The following is a 13,424-nucleotide window of genomic DNA, read 5'->3' as shown; positions in this document are numbered from 1 at the left end:
ATGGCCCTGTCTGCTCACCAAACAGGCTCAAGGAGTCTTCTACACAGTTCTCCCCAGCTAATATCAGTTTCTCCTTTCTACACTGTGGTCTGCCTGATTCATTCATCCATCAAACATAAAAAAGAATTAGAAATGAACTATAGTCGTGTGCACAAAAAATTTCATTTACTGACAGATGGCACATACTCTGACTGTCGCAGGAGAGCGATGGCTGATGGCCCACGGGTGTCTTCATTTGTGTAAGTACACTCGCTGCTGCTCACACAACAAAATTCCTTAGATCCAGTCCACAGGATCTATCCCCACCATTAAATAACGTGTGACTGCTTTCTACTTTTCTCTTTGATGCATTACTTGTAAATCTTACGGAATTTTTCTTCCTATCAGTAAAAAAATGGTTATGTATTAGTTTATGTGTTCTAACATAATGATCATTTTTTTGTAATCAGAAGGTCATATCCAACTCAGTCATATAAACCATCAAAATCTTAGGGGAAGCATAAGCTGCTGCTGATTTCTCCTGTAGGCCCTATAAAAGTACAGCACCTCCCTTTAATTTTTCAAGGCAAAAAGAGGTGGAAACCTGGATTATAGTCATTGAAATATTCTGTCCTCCTAGTCACATGGTAATCTGAGCCTCATACTGATGGGCCAAAGCCCTATTTGGACTGTTGAGTTTGAAATTTTCCTTAAGTTATTGACAGCTATTAATATATTTTATGATTTTCACTGAAGTTAATCTAATTGTTTGTTCCTATTTCCATCAGAATTCTTACTCATGATTACCTTATTGTGCCACATTCTCTCAAGATCACCCTTTTTTTTCCTTTGTGTGTCTTTCTCCCTTTAAATCAGTACATGTTTGCGATATGTAATAAATACACTCACCATGGGGAACTGCACATATGCATATCACATAGTGATCATTTCTACTTTTCCTTCCACAAGTCCATCCTGACAACATTCAGACAATGAAGTGGAGTCGGCTTTCTGTATTCTGTTAGTCTTATTTGTTCAAGAATTTCCAAGTCTCTAGGCTTTGTTGTCTAAACAAATCAATCAAATCTGTCATTGCCTCCAGTCCTCGAATTATCTAAATTTGGAAGCCCAAGGTCATGTGCAGGGTGGAGGTACATCAGGAACCTGAATCTCCAGCTGCCAATTGCCACATCAGCCAGTGTCCATTTCCCTTGGATAAGGGCAGAGTCAGGGCACTGTAACACAAAGATCTCAATGTACCTTTATTTTCTGCCAATCTATTTATTTACCTGCAGTATCTAATATTCACAAAATCCCATGAAAAAATGTCCTATTTTTAAAACTCTTCTTTTACTGATGAGGAAAGTTAAGCCCAAAGTTGCTTTTAAACACAACTCACCCAAGTTCCCATGCAAATTGTAAACCTTAAGACTTAGTCTAGGGCATTTGTTCTCTCACAGGGAAGATTTTGATCCTCCTTTTCCAGGGGACATTTGGCACTGTGTAGTTGCCACAGCTGGGGAAGGGCACTATTGGTGACTTGTGGATCCTGGCTGCCAGCCAACCTACCACCCAGAATCAGCCCTCCGGCACACACTGCACCTAAAGTGGCAGCCCGTGTCAAAGGAGCCTACTGAGACGGTATGGCCAGTCCTGCACAGTCTAGCAGGACTTTTGCAATGACTGAAATGTCTTATTAAATACTTGAAATGGAGCTAACATGCTGAGGAATTGCCTATTTACTTTCCTTTAATTTTAAAGAATTTAAACAGCTACATGTATCTAATGGCTGTTCTGTTGGACAACACAGGTAGGTCTTAGTTGGTATGCTATTACTTTCTTGGTTGTAAAATGTTATATCAGAAATTATTTTATACAGTTATTATAAGAAATAAGTGAAAGAAATACACGTGCATTAGGTTATTAGGCGCTATTTTAGGAAATAAATAATCCCTACAGGTTGAGTATCCTTTATTTGAAGTGCTTCAGACCAGAAGTGTTTTGGATTTCAGACTTTTTCAGATTTTTAGAATACTTCTATATTCAGAATGGAATATCTTGTGGACAGGATCCAAGTCTAAACACAAAATTCATTTATGTTTTGTGTACACGTTTTATACATTGCCTGAAGGGGATTTAATACAAATAAGTTTGTGCATAAAACAAAGTTTGTATCACTGAGCCACAAAAGATCAGGGCCTGAATCTTCCACTTGTTTCATCACATCAGTCTTCAAAAAGACTCAGATTCTGGAGCACTTTGGATTTCAGGTTAGGGATGCCCAGCTGGGTATGAAAGCAAATTGTTCTATGAGGTATATGCATTTTTATATTATATATATAAATATATATATATGCCTGAAACAATTTCCAAAGAATAATTTTGCACAATAACTACATGTTTATTACTAAATTACTAAAATACACCAACTTAAAGTCCCTGATCCTGTTCAGTTCCCACATGTCACCTTCTCTTACCTGCCACACGCCAGGAACTCCAATATTAGAGACCCCTTTCCCTAGATTGACAAGCATGCAGATAACCTCGGCAGAATGCATACAGGCTAGGTGTCCCACCTCCCCTCTGGCTTACCATTATCTTACTACATTTTTGCCTGTAAATTCAGACCCCCAGCACCACCACCAAGGCCAGGTGAATGTAAATAATGCTGGATTTTGAGAAGAAAAATTTAGATGATGTCTCCAGAAGTCCTAAAGTCCTTCCCCACTTCTGCTGCTTGAAGGAGGCTCTGGAAGACAGGGAGAATGCCCACCAGGCCTGTGCATGAGTGTACAAGGCCTTGCAGGACACACTCATGACTGTGCCCTCTGAGGTGGACAGCTGGGGCTGGGCTCGGACTTCGTATTTCTCCCCCTCTGAGAAATAAAGACAACACTTAGCTTTCAAGATTTACATGTATCGAGAGAGGGCGCACCTCTTATGAGTCCGGGTGCACAAACTCCACGCTGGACTAAGGACCGGTCAGATTTCCCTTGCGTTAGTGTGTTAACAATGTTTGATCTTAATTCCTTTTGGAACAGGGTCTGAACTAAGAAGAAAGGAGCTTGGAACCACAGAGTAATAAAGGCAGACGGGATTATGGCCTTTCCTTGCCTCCCCCGCTTTGGGTTTCAGTGTCATCATTGCCTCTCCAGAGAGGTCTGACACACAACACACACCCCTTACCCTGCTGCTGGGTGTTATCTTGTTACCTTATCGACATTTTTCACAATATTTTGGAAATATATTAACTATATGTTTGTGGAGTTAAGGACTTAGTTTCTGTGGGTCTGCTGCACTAGACTGTACACTCTGTGAGGGAAGGGCTGATTTCTGTCCAACTCCAGAGCATCTTCATAATCCAGCACCGTGCCTGGTATATATCCTGGATCAATGGATAAATGAAAAATAGGCATTTGTGTTTAAATGCCATTGATTCCTCTTCTGATTGCCATAAATTATGCAACATAATCAAGATATTTTTCCTTATTCCCAAGAATGAATGTTCTCAACTTGTAATATTTCTTCCTGGGTCCAAGAGAGCTTTGATCCAGAGGCATTTTCCAATTCATAGTTGCCCCTAATTTCAGGATCCAGAAAAAAGACCTCTGGGAATGAGCTCACCCTAGGGAGAATGACTCCAGCAATTGTATGACATGTGATTGTCAGACCAGAAGCCCACAGGTGGCTCCCAAGTATTCTGCTTCTGACAAGAGTGTGGACTTGTCAGACCACAATGCCTCGTGTGAGTTCCCTTAGATACATAGTTGAGGAGCCTTTATTTTCACAAATATTTATAATGATCCTACCATGTCCATGGGCCAGGAGTCAGGGCTGAGTTACAAAGAATAACAAGGAGATACAGTTTAAGCTTTAAATCCTACAAATGTGGGTTCATTTCCCAAGTTAGCTGCTTGGGACTGGGGACAAGTTGCACCTCTCTCCCGAGCCTTTGGTCGCTCACTTGTAAGTGGTGGATGATAATGGCACACACATCACTCTGCTGCGGTGACATCTGAGTGTATGTGGCGGGCCCTCAGCAGTGTCAGGCACACGGGAAGTGCTCCGGAGATGCGAACTCTATTAACGGTTTTAAATTCTGTGGTGCTCTTGGGCCCCTCCCTTGGATCTGCACAGGCTGCGCCTGGTGTAATGAATGCAGTGAAGCCAACCCTTGTGTCTGCCAAGGACAGATCGAGGCGATGTCTTCATCCTCCACCTTGTTCGTTGGCACACAGGTGCACGGTGCAAGACTTCCACGTCCCTGAGGCCACTGTGCTGCAGAGGACGCTGCTCTTGCCGGGAGTCCCACCTGAGTCCAGGCTTCCGCTGTGCCCATCGCGGTGGCAGTGGCTGCCTCTTCGAAGTGGACCCTCCAGCCCCAGATGGTCAGATCGCCTCCACCTGAGGCCCCAGACATCAGGAAGTGGGCTTGTCACCCATCTGCGCTGTGCTGGAATTCCTATCCCTCCCGTAGGCTCCAAGAGCGTAACAAAGTGTCACTTTCCGCCACCAGTATCTGGAATAATTTATTATCCAACAATGTGTTGTGGAACACCACAATTACCATTTCTGTCTGTTACTGTAAATGGTTGTGATCCCTAACGTGTCACAGTTATATAATCACTAACAGTTAGCTTCAATAATTAAGTAGATAGTAGTAGATAGCTGCCTCTTTGTATCCATTTACCCTTCTCCTGAGAGATGCCAGGAGTCATTGTCTCTTTTCTCTGAGGCTGTATTCCTCCTGGAATGGCCCTCCTGGCCTGCATTTGTTTTTGGACTTGCTTTTGCTGATCACTTAAGGTTTCAAAGCTAGCATCAAAACCTCCATCCAGAGAGCCTGTGCGCTGTCCAGGCTGCAGGCTCCTCTGTGGCCACAGCGACTGTGAGTCGACTCCTTACACACGGCTCTTGCTACATCCTGCAGTGCATCTCCGTGAGACAAAGCCTCGATGGACTGTGTTTGCCCAGGGCTCCCATCTGTGCAGGGAACACAGGACCAGGTAGAGGCAGGGGCTCAAGAGGAGGCAGCCTGAGTTCGAATCCTGCCTCTGCCGCCTTCCAGCTGGGTGTCTTCTTTTTTTTAAATTTTTTTTTCTATATCCTCTTATTAGTACATTTTAGGTATACAATATAATGACATTCATCATTGGAAATATGCACCTTTACATAATCTCCCTTGGTTCTTATTTTTCTCCCTTTCCCTGCCCTCCCTTCAACCCCTCCATCTTCCCTATTTACAAAGACTTTGTTTCCATTTTTCCATTTTCTCATATTAATTCCATTCCCTTCTTTCCTTCCCCCTACCCCTCCAACTCCCCCTTCCCCTTTGCCCCTTTTCTTCCTATTTCACATTATCTATTACACCTTTTAGTCCTTATTTACACTGTCAGTTTCTCACACTACAGAAACTATTCAGTATTTACACGTGTGTCCTATTTATTTCACTTAAAAGTATTGTCTCAATGTGCATCCATTTAGCTATAAATGTCTCTAGTTTCTCGTTTTTGATGGCTGAGTAGTACTCCATTTTATAAAAAAACCCATATTTTCTTGATCCAGTCTCCAGTTGATGGGCATTTGGGCTGCTTCCCAGTTTTAGCTATCACAAACTATGCTGCTATGCACATGGGTGCACATATATCACTGTGGTATGATGCTTTTAATTCTTTGGGGAAGATCCTCAGCAGGGGAATAGCTGGGTCAAATGGGACTTCCAGTCCTAGTTCTTTGAGGTATCTCCATACTGATTTCCACAGTGGTTGCACCAGTCTACACTCCGACCAGCAGTGGAGCAGGGTTCCTCTTTCCCCATGGCCCTGCCAGCATTTGTTATTGGTTGATTTCTTGATAGCAGCCATTCTTTCTGGGGTGAGGTGGAATCTCAGTATTGTTTTCATCTGCATCTCTCAAATGACCAGTGATGTTGAACATTTTGTCATATGTTTATTTGCTATTTCTACTTTTTTGTCTGAGAAATGTCTGTTCATTTCAGATGCCCATTTTCAGATTGGTTCTTTAAATTTGGGAGGTCTGATCTTTTGAAGTTCTTTATAGATTCAAGATAGTAGACCTTTGTCTGAGGGACCACTGGTGAAGATTTTTTCCCACATTGTAGGGTGCCTCTTCACACTGCTGGTGGTTTCTCTTGCTGTGCAGAAGCTTTTTAGTACAAAGAGATCCCACTTGTTGATTGTTTGTGCTAGTTCATGGGCAACTGAGGTTTTGTTCATAAAGTCTTTTCCTACCCCAATGTCTTGAAGAGTTCTACCTAACCTCTGTTCCAACTGGTTCAGAGTTTCTGTTTTAATATTTAGATCTTTAATCCATTTTGATTTTAGATTAGTGCATGGTGAGAGATACAGGTAGTTTTAGTCTTTGGCAAGTTGAAGCCCAATTTTTCCAGCACCCTTTATTAAAGAGGCTCTCTTTCCTCCAGTGAGGGTGTTTGGCTCCTTTATCAAAGATGAGATGGCTGAGAGTGTCTGGTGTTGTTTCTGCATCTTCTAATCTGTTCCACTGGTCCTCAGGTCTGTTTCTTTGCCAGCACCATGCTGTTTTTATCACAGTAGCTTTGTAGTATAGTTTCAAGTTGGGGGTTGTAATACCCCCTGCCATGTCTCTATTAGCTAGAATTGCTTTTGCTATTCTGGGTCTCTTCTTGTTCCAAATGAATTTTTGGATTGTTTTCTTAAGGTCCATGAAGTATGCTACTGGGATTTCAATTGGGATTGCATTGAATCTATATAGCAATTTTGGAAGTATAGCCATTTTCACTATGTTGATTCTTCCTAGCCAGGAGCAAGGGATGTCTTTCCATTTTCTGATATCCTCTTCAATATCTTCTTTCAAAGTGCTATACTTTTCAGAGAAGAGGTCTTTGATTTCTTTCGTTATGTTGATTCCTAGGTATTTCAGTTTTTTGGATGCTATTTTGAAAGGAATTATTTGCCTTATTTCTCTTTCAGTGAGTCTGTTGTCCATGTAGAGGAAAGCTATTGATTTTTGTGTGTTGACCTTGTATCCAGCTACTTTACTGAATTTGCTTATTAATTCTAGAAGACTTTTGGTGGAGTTCTTGGGGTCTTCTATATAGAGTATCATGTCATCTGCAAATAATGACAATTTGACTTCTTCATTTCCTATCTTTATTCCTTTTATTTCTTTCTCTTGTCTAATTGCCATGGCTAATGTTTCCAAAACTATATTGAACAAGAGTGGTGATAGTGGACATTCTTGTCTTGTTCCTGATTTTAGTGTGACAGATTTCAGCTTTTGACCATTTGGTATGATTCTGGCTGTTGGTTTTTCATAGATGGCTTTCATCAGCTTGAGGTAGAGACTGTTTATTCCAATTTTTTGTAGTGTTTTTATCATAAATGCATGTTGGATTTTGTCAAATGCTTTTTCTGCATCTATTGAGAAGATCAAATGGTTTTTGTCACTGGCTCTATTGATATAGTGTATTACATTGATTGATTTGTGAATGTTAAACCATCCCTGCATCCCTGGGATGAATCCCACTTGTTCAGGGTGTATGATCTTCTTGATGATCTTCTGCATTCTGTTTGCCAGTATCTTACTGAGGATTTTTGCATCTATGTTCATTAGTGACATTGGCCTATAGTTCCCTTTTTCGGTTGGGTCTTTCTCTGCTTTGGGGATCAGGTGATGTTTGCTTCCAGGAATGATTTTGGGAGTATTGCTTCCCTTTCAGTTTCATTGAAGAGTTTAAACCATAGTGGCAGTAGTTCCTCTCTAAATGCCTTATAGAATTAGCGGTGAAGCCATCAGGACTTGGGCTTTTCTTGGTTGGTAAGATTTTAATTACACTTTCAATTTCGTTGACTGATATTGGGTTGTTTAGAATTTTTAGGTCTTCTTCATTCAACTTTGGTCATTCATACATGTCTAGGAATCTGTCCATTTCTTCTGTGTTTTCCATCTTATTGGCGTATAGGTTCTGGACGTAGTATTGATGATCCTCTGGATTTCTGCTGGGTCTGTTGTAATTTCACCCTTTTTATTCCTAATTGCATGGATTTGGGCCTTTTCTTTCCTTTTTCTGACAAGGTTGGCTAAGGGTTTGTCAATTGTGTTTATTTTTTCAAAGAACCAACTCTTGGCTTCATTAATTTTTTGTATCGTTCTCTTCACCTCCATTGCATTGATTTCTGCTCTGATCTTTATACTTTCCTCCCTTGTATGAGCTTTGGGGTTGTCCTGCTCTTCTTTTTCTAGAAGCTTGAGGTTCAGCATCAGGTTGTTTAATTGGGCTCGCTCTGTTTTCCTAATATGATTATTCACTGCTATGAATTTCCCTCGTAAGACCGCATTCATTGTGCCCCATAGATTCCAATATGTTGTATTGTCATTGTCATTTAATTGAAGGAACTGTCTGATTTCTTCTTTAATTTCCTCTGTGACCCATTGGTTATTCAGAAGTGTGTTGTTCAATTTCCGTGGGTTTATGAAGTTTTTGCAGTTTCTTTTGCTGTTGATCTCCAATTTCATCGCACTATGGTCTGATACTATACAGGGCATAACTTCAATTCCTTTGCACTTACCTAAATATGTTCTATGAGCGAGTATGTGCTCTACTTTGGAGTACAACCCATGTGCAGCTGAAAAGAATGTGTATTCTGATTTTGTGGGGTGAAACACTCTGTAAACATCTTTTAGTTTCATATCTTCAATAGGTTGAAGGAGTTCTAGTATTTCATTGCTGTTTTTTGTCTAGTTGATCTATCTATTTATGACAATGGGGTATTGTGGTCCCCCACTACTATTGTATTAGTGCTTATATGGTTTTTCATGTCCATTGGTGTTTGTTTTATATAGTTGGGTGCACTAGTGTTTGGTGCATAGATATTTATGATTGTCATCTCTTCCTCTTGGATTGTTCCCTTTATAAGGATGTAGTGTCCTTCTTTGTTTCTCTTAATCAGTGTGGGTTTGAAATCCACTTGGTCTTCCAAGAGGATAGCTACTCCTGCTTTTTTTCGGGTTCATGTCGCATGGAGTATTGTTTTCCACCCTTTAACTTTCAGTCTATGAGTTTCTTTTTGAATTAAGTGCATTTCTTGTATGCAGCATATTGTTGGATCTTGCTTCTTGACCCATTCTGCCAGTCTATTTCTTTTGATTGGTGAATTGAGACCATTAACATTGATGGTTATAATTGATACATATTGAGTTATCATTGTCATGCCTTTTTCTTTTTGTTTGATCCTCCCCCTTTGCTTTTAATTTCTTGTAGTGCCCAATGTATTCATTCTACTGGGCTTCCTGGGGTTGTGATCCTCATTGTCTATTCCTAGGATATAGTCTAAAATTTTTTGGAGTGCTGGTTTGGTATTCATGAAGTTCCTAAGGTGCTCTTTGTCATGAAAGTATCTTATTTCACCATTAATTTTGAAAGATAGTTTTGCAGGGTACATCAATCTGGGTTGGAGGTTGTTTTCCTTTAGGGCTTGAAACACATCACTCCAATCTCTTCTTGCCTTGAGAGTTTGCACTGAGAAGTCTGTTGTGATTCTGATGGGCTTTCCTTTGTATGTGATTTGTTTCTTTTCTCTAACTTCTTGTAGAGTTTTGTTCTATTGAGTTTCTGGAATCCTAACTATTACATGCCTATGTGTAGATTTTTTTTTGATCAAGGCTAGTTGGAGTCCTATATGGCTCACTTATCTGTATGTCAAATTCTTTTCCCCTGCTTGGGAAGTTTTCGGCCGTCACTTCTGTAAATAGTTTTTTTATGTCATCTGCACTCTCTCCTATTTCTTCATTGACTCCAATCAGTCTTACGTTATTTTTCTTTGCATCGTCCAGCAGCTACTGGATTGATTTCTCATGGTCCCTTAAAATTTTAAAGAATTTTTTCTTTTCCTGGTCACCAATTGCAATTTTATCTTCTGTATCTGAAATTCTGTCTTTACATTGGCTCATTCTACTGTATAGTCTTTCAATGAAGTTTTTACTCTCCTGGAAATCTGTTTGCATCTGTTTTATGGATTCAATTTGTTTCCTATGTTGGCATTCCATCATGTTCCTCAGCTCCTCTATTTTTTTATCTGTGTCCTCTCTAAATTTATTAATCATGTCTTGCACTATGGGTACAATCTTGCTGTTATGTGAGAAATTATTTCTGATTTCATTTTTCACAGATCCTCTTTTGTTGCCAGTTCAGGGAGTCCAGGTGGTTGAGTATCAGAGTGTTCCATCTCATTTCCCTTTGGGGTTGCTGTAGGTGATCTGGAAGTCTGGTTCTGTGGCTTGTTTACCTGTCTTCTCATTTTGACTTGGGGGGGGCGGGTAGGGTGGGTGTGTGTTCCTGGTGCCTGGGTGGCTCACTTCCTCTGGGCGTGGAGCTGTGGCACGCCTGGGCATCTTCTCTAAGCGCCTTGTGTGTGAAGGAGGCTTTCTGGATCTCTCCTTACTCACAAAATTCCTTACACTTTAAATATTAAGAGATTTAGGGATAAAAACATTTGGATCAGAACTGGATACACAGTCCTCCCTCATTGTCCATGGACCCCCAGTTCCAACTTCCCCATATTAAAACTACTGGACACTCAAATCCCTTAAACAAAATGACCCAGTATCTACATATGGCCTACATAATCCTCCTATACCTTACAGCATCTCTAGATTAACTGTACCAAAACCATGTGGTTCTGTGGAATTGTTATATTGTATTGTTCAGGGACTGATAATTAGGAAAGAGTCTGTATGTGTTCTGCAGAAATGCCGTTTTCTCCTGGATGTTTTGGGTGGCATTCGTGGATATGGAGGCCCGACTGCACTCATAGGTTACAAAGTAGTGCTGTACTGATTTGGTTTCAGATAAAGGGGTGAGCTGTTTCTTTCATTTCCTGAGTCTGCTTGCAGTTTTCTCTTCCTCTGTCTTTCATCTGCTTTATTTTTGTTCATTTGTTCAGCTCAGGATCTACCAGTAATTTGCCAATCTAGCTGCTTGCTGGGCTCACCTCAGAGCTGTGAGGAAAGCACCTCTGTGTGTAGTTGGGGTCAGGGCTCCCAGAGCTGCCATAGGCTTCCCTGGGGGCGCGGAGCGGGTGGATCGCTCCTGGACCAGTGTTTGGGAGGGGGACCGGGCAGTCCTGCCCCGTTTCAGCTCTGCTGCTTTGCCTTCTCACTCTGGCCGCTGGGCCCTCGAACACACCACCTCCTTCCAAGCCCCAGACCGAAGTCTCTAGAACAGTCTCCAGATACACTGCGCTCTCTCTCCACAGGATGCCGTTTGCCTACTGCTCCCTTTGTGCCTCCAATGCCAGTTAGCATCTGAGCCCATCCCTGTCCAGGAGCGGAGTGGCCGTCTGGGGTAGTGGACGCACAGGCGAAGGCCTCTGTGTAGAGCGAAGCTGTGAATGAGGGTGGGGAGTCCGGCCTCTGAGTGGATCCTTCTCTACGTTCTGTGCATTTCCTTGCCAGAGGAGGATGGAACTGAGGCTAACTCATAAGGAAACGAATAGCTGGTCAGAGCCACTCAAGGAAATCAGATGTGGATCCGCTTGGTGAAGTGAAAAAGCTTTTCCTTATTTCTTACCAGTTTCTGAATGCCAAGGGCATATATCTCTTCAGCCCCAGTCCCGGGTGGAGAAGACCTGTAATTCTGGCCGAGTTGTATTATCAACCGTCCCACCTCCAGGGAAGTTTTAGGGAGAAGGAGGTAGCAGAAACCAACCCTGACACGCCCCTGAGGCCTCTGGCTGCCACTTAGGGAGCGAGTCGCCCCTCCCTCCCCCGCTGATGCTGTCATGGCCTAACTGGCCCAAGCTCCGCTGTGAGCAGCTGCACGCAAGATGTTCACGAGGCACAGTGTCAACCATTTGTCCTCACGCGGCACAGCTTAATTTATTTCCTTTGAGGCTGGAGTCTGATATTTTGTTCTAGCAAGAATTCAGTCAGCAAATCTGAACGACATCCAGAGGTCAGGTGTGAAAGATGAGGTGAGAGTCTGTGTAAGACTCTTTTTTGGCTTCCCACCCATCCCCGAAATGCATCGAGCTGAGAATGAGTCTTGAGAGTGAGTGTATTTTTAATAAACCCCAAGCAGGAAGTGAACCAGGGTGGAAAAAATGTTCTCATTATTTGCAGGAGAATCGCTGCCACACTTCACGTCCCAGCTGGGTTAACCCAGGCCAGAATGCTCTTCAGAAGCCAGTTCAATGCAATGTGTCAACAACAACAAAACATTTATTGAGCATCTACTGCATGCCAAGCAAATGTGCAGGGCTAGAAGGAGCAATAAAAGGTTTCATTTTGGTTAGAATGTAAGTTTTGTGCCTTGCTCCTGATGCCGTTAACGTGCCTGGCACAGTTGATGTTCAATAAATGTTGAATAAATGAATAAATAATGCTCTCAGGAAATCATTCCCATAGTCCAAACAAGATAGATTGGTAGCAGCTGCCCAGAACTCAGAGGACCCAGAACCTGAGAGCAGCCTTCTACCCAGGGCCGCAGAAGGGTGAAGCCCCGTGGGCCCTGCACTTGCCTCCTTGGGCTAAACACGGACAGTGCGGCTACTCTCGCCTTCCCTCTCCCCCTGGTCCTTTCTTTTTATCCTTCTTTCGCCTCCATTTCTGAAATAAGCAGAGTGGCTGTCAGGGTCTAATCAAGTGAAAAATCACCAGCACTGGTGTTTCCATCTCTTCTGAGCCATTTTCTTCCTCTGCTCAAGAGAGAAGAGGGAATAGGTTCTGGTTTGAGTGAATCAAAATGCTTGTGAAAGGAAATCCCATCTTACTACACCGAGGCTCTGCCTAGTTGCAGCAAAATGAAAGATCAGGCAACCTGTAAAGCTTAAAAAACAAGAGGAACAAGGTTTACATTTCCTTGATTTAACTGTATGTGAAGGTTAGTCCAGTGCTTAGTGTGTGGGAATATCGCTGAACAATGTGAGGCTTTGCTGCACCCCATGTGAAAACACATATGCGCTCTTTTTCCTCTTGATTTATACTTGACATTTTTTGGTTTTGGTTTGGTTTGGTTTTAACTCCCTGGTGCATCTTGCTAAATAGAAAATTCTTAACACATAAAAATGTTGAGACCGCACATTCAGTAACAATCCTGTCCTACTGCAGTTCACTCTGCCAAAGCCAAAGGAGCACATTGTGGCCCTGGTCGCTGGGAGAAGACATTTCAAAACAACGATTCTTTTTGATGGTGTCTTGGATTTCATAAAGAATCCATCCATACTGACCCAAGGCCTCTCCTGTTCTTCCAGTAATTTGACAGAAAAAATTCACTAACAACCGACCTATCCTTATAAAAGCCACGCCAATTTGCCTGATTTGGGGGCAATTAGCATCATGATCTGACATCAGAACATAGCTGACTCTTCTTTTACACACTTCATTTGGTTTGAATTTGTAACAAGTATGTGTTACCTTATAAGTGGGGGATTCATATGGACATAAAA

At 42.1% G+C, this 13,424-nt stretch overlaps 1 long non-coding RNA gene across 2 annotated transcripts in view; it reads right to left on the bottom strand.

Annotated features, from left to right (window-relative positions):
- The window catches only part of LOC110347071 (uncharacterized), a 225,257-nt gene that overhangs the window by 29,915 nt on the left and 181,918 nt on the right, over nt 1–13,424 (bottom strand). The window lies entirely within an intron of this gene.

This window comes from Heterocephalus glaber, unplaced genomic scaffold (assembly GCF_053883595.1).
Source record: "Heterocephalus glaber isolate CG9 unplaced genomic scaffold, H.glaber_assembly_v1.0 deba00001472, whole genome shotgun sequence".
In the NCBI taxonomy this organism is placed as follows: Eukaryota; Metazoa; Chordata; class Mammalia; order Rodentia; family Bathyergidae; genus Heterocephalus; species Heterocephalus glaber.
Note: the sequence above shows the minus strand (reverse complement) of the source record. Positions and strands in the feature narration are given on the sequence as shown.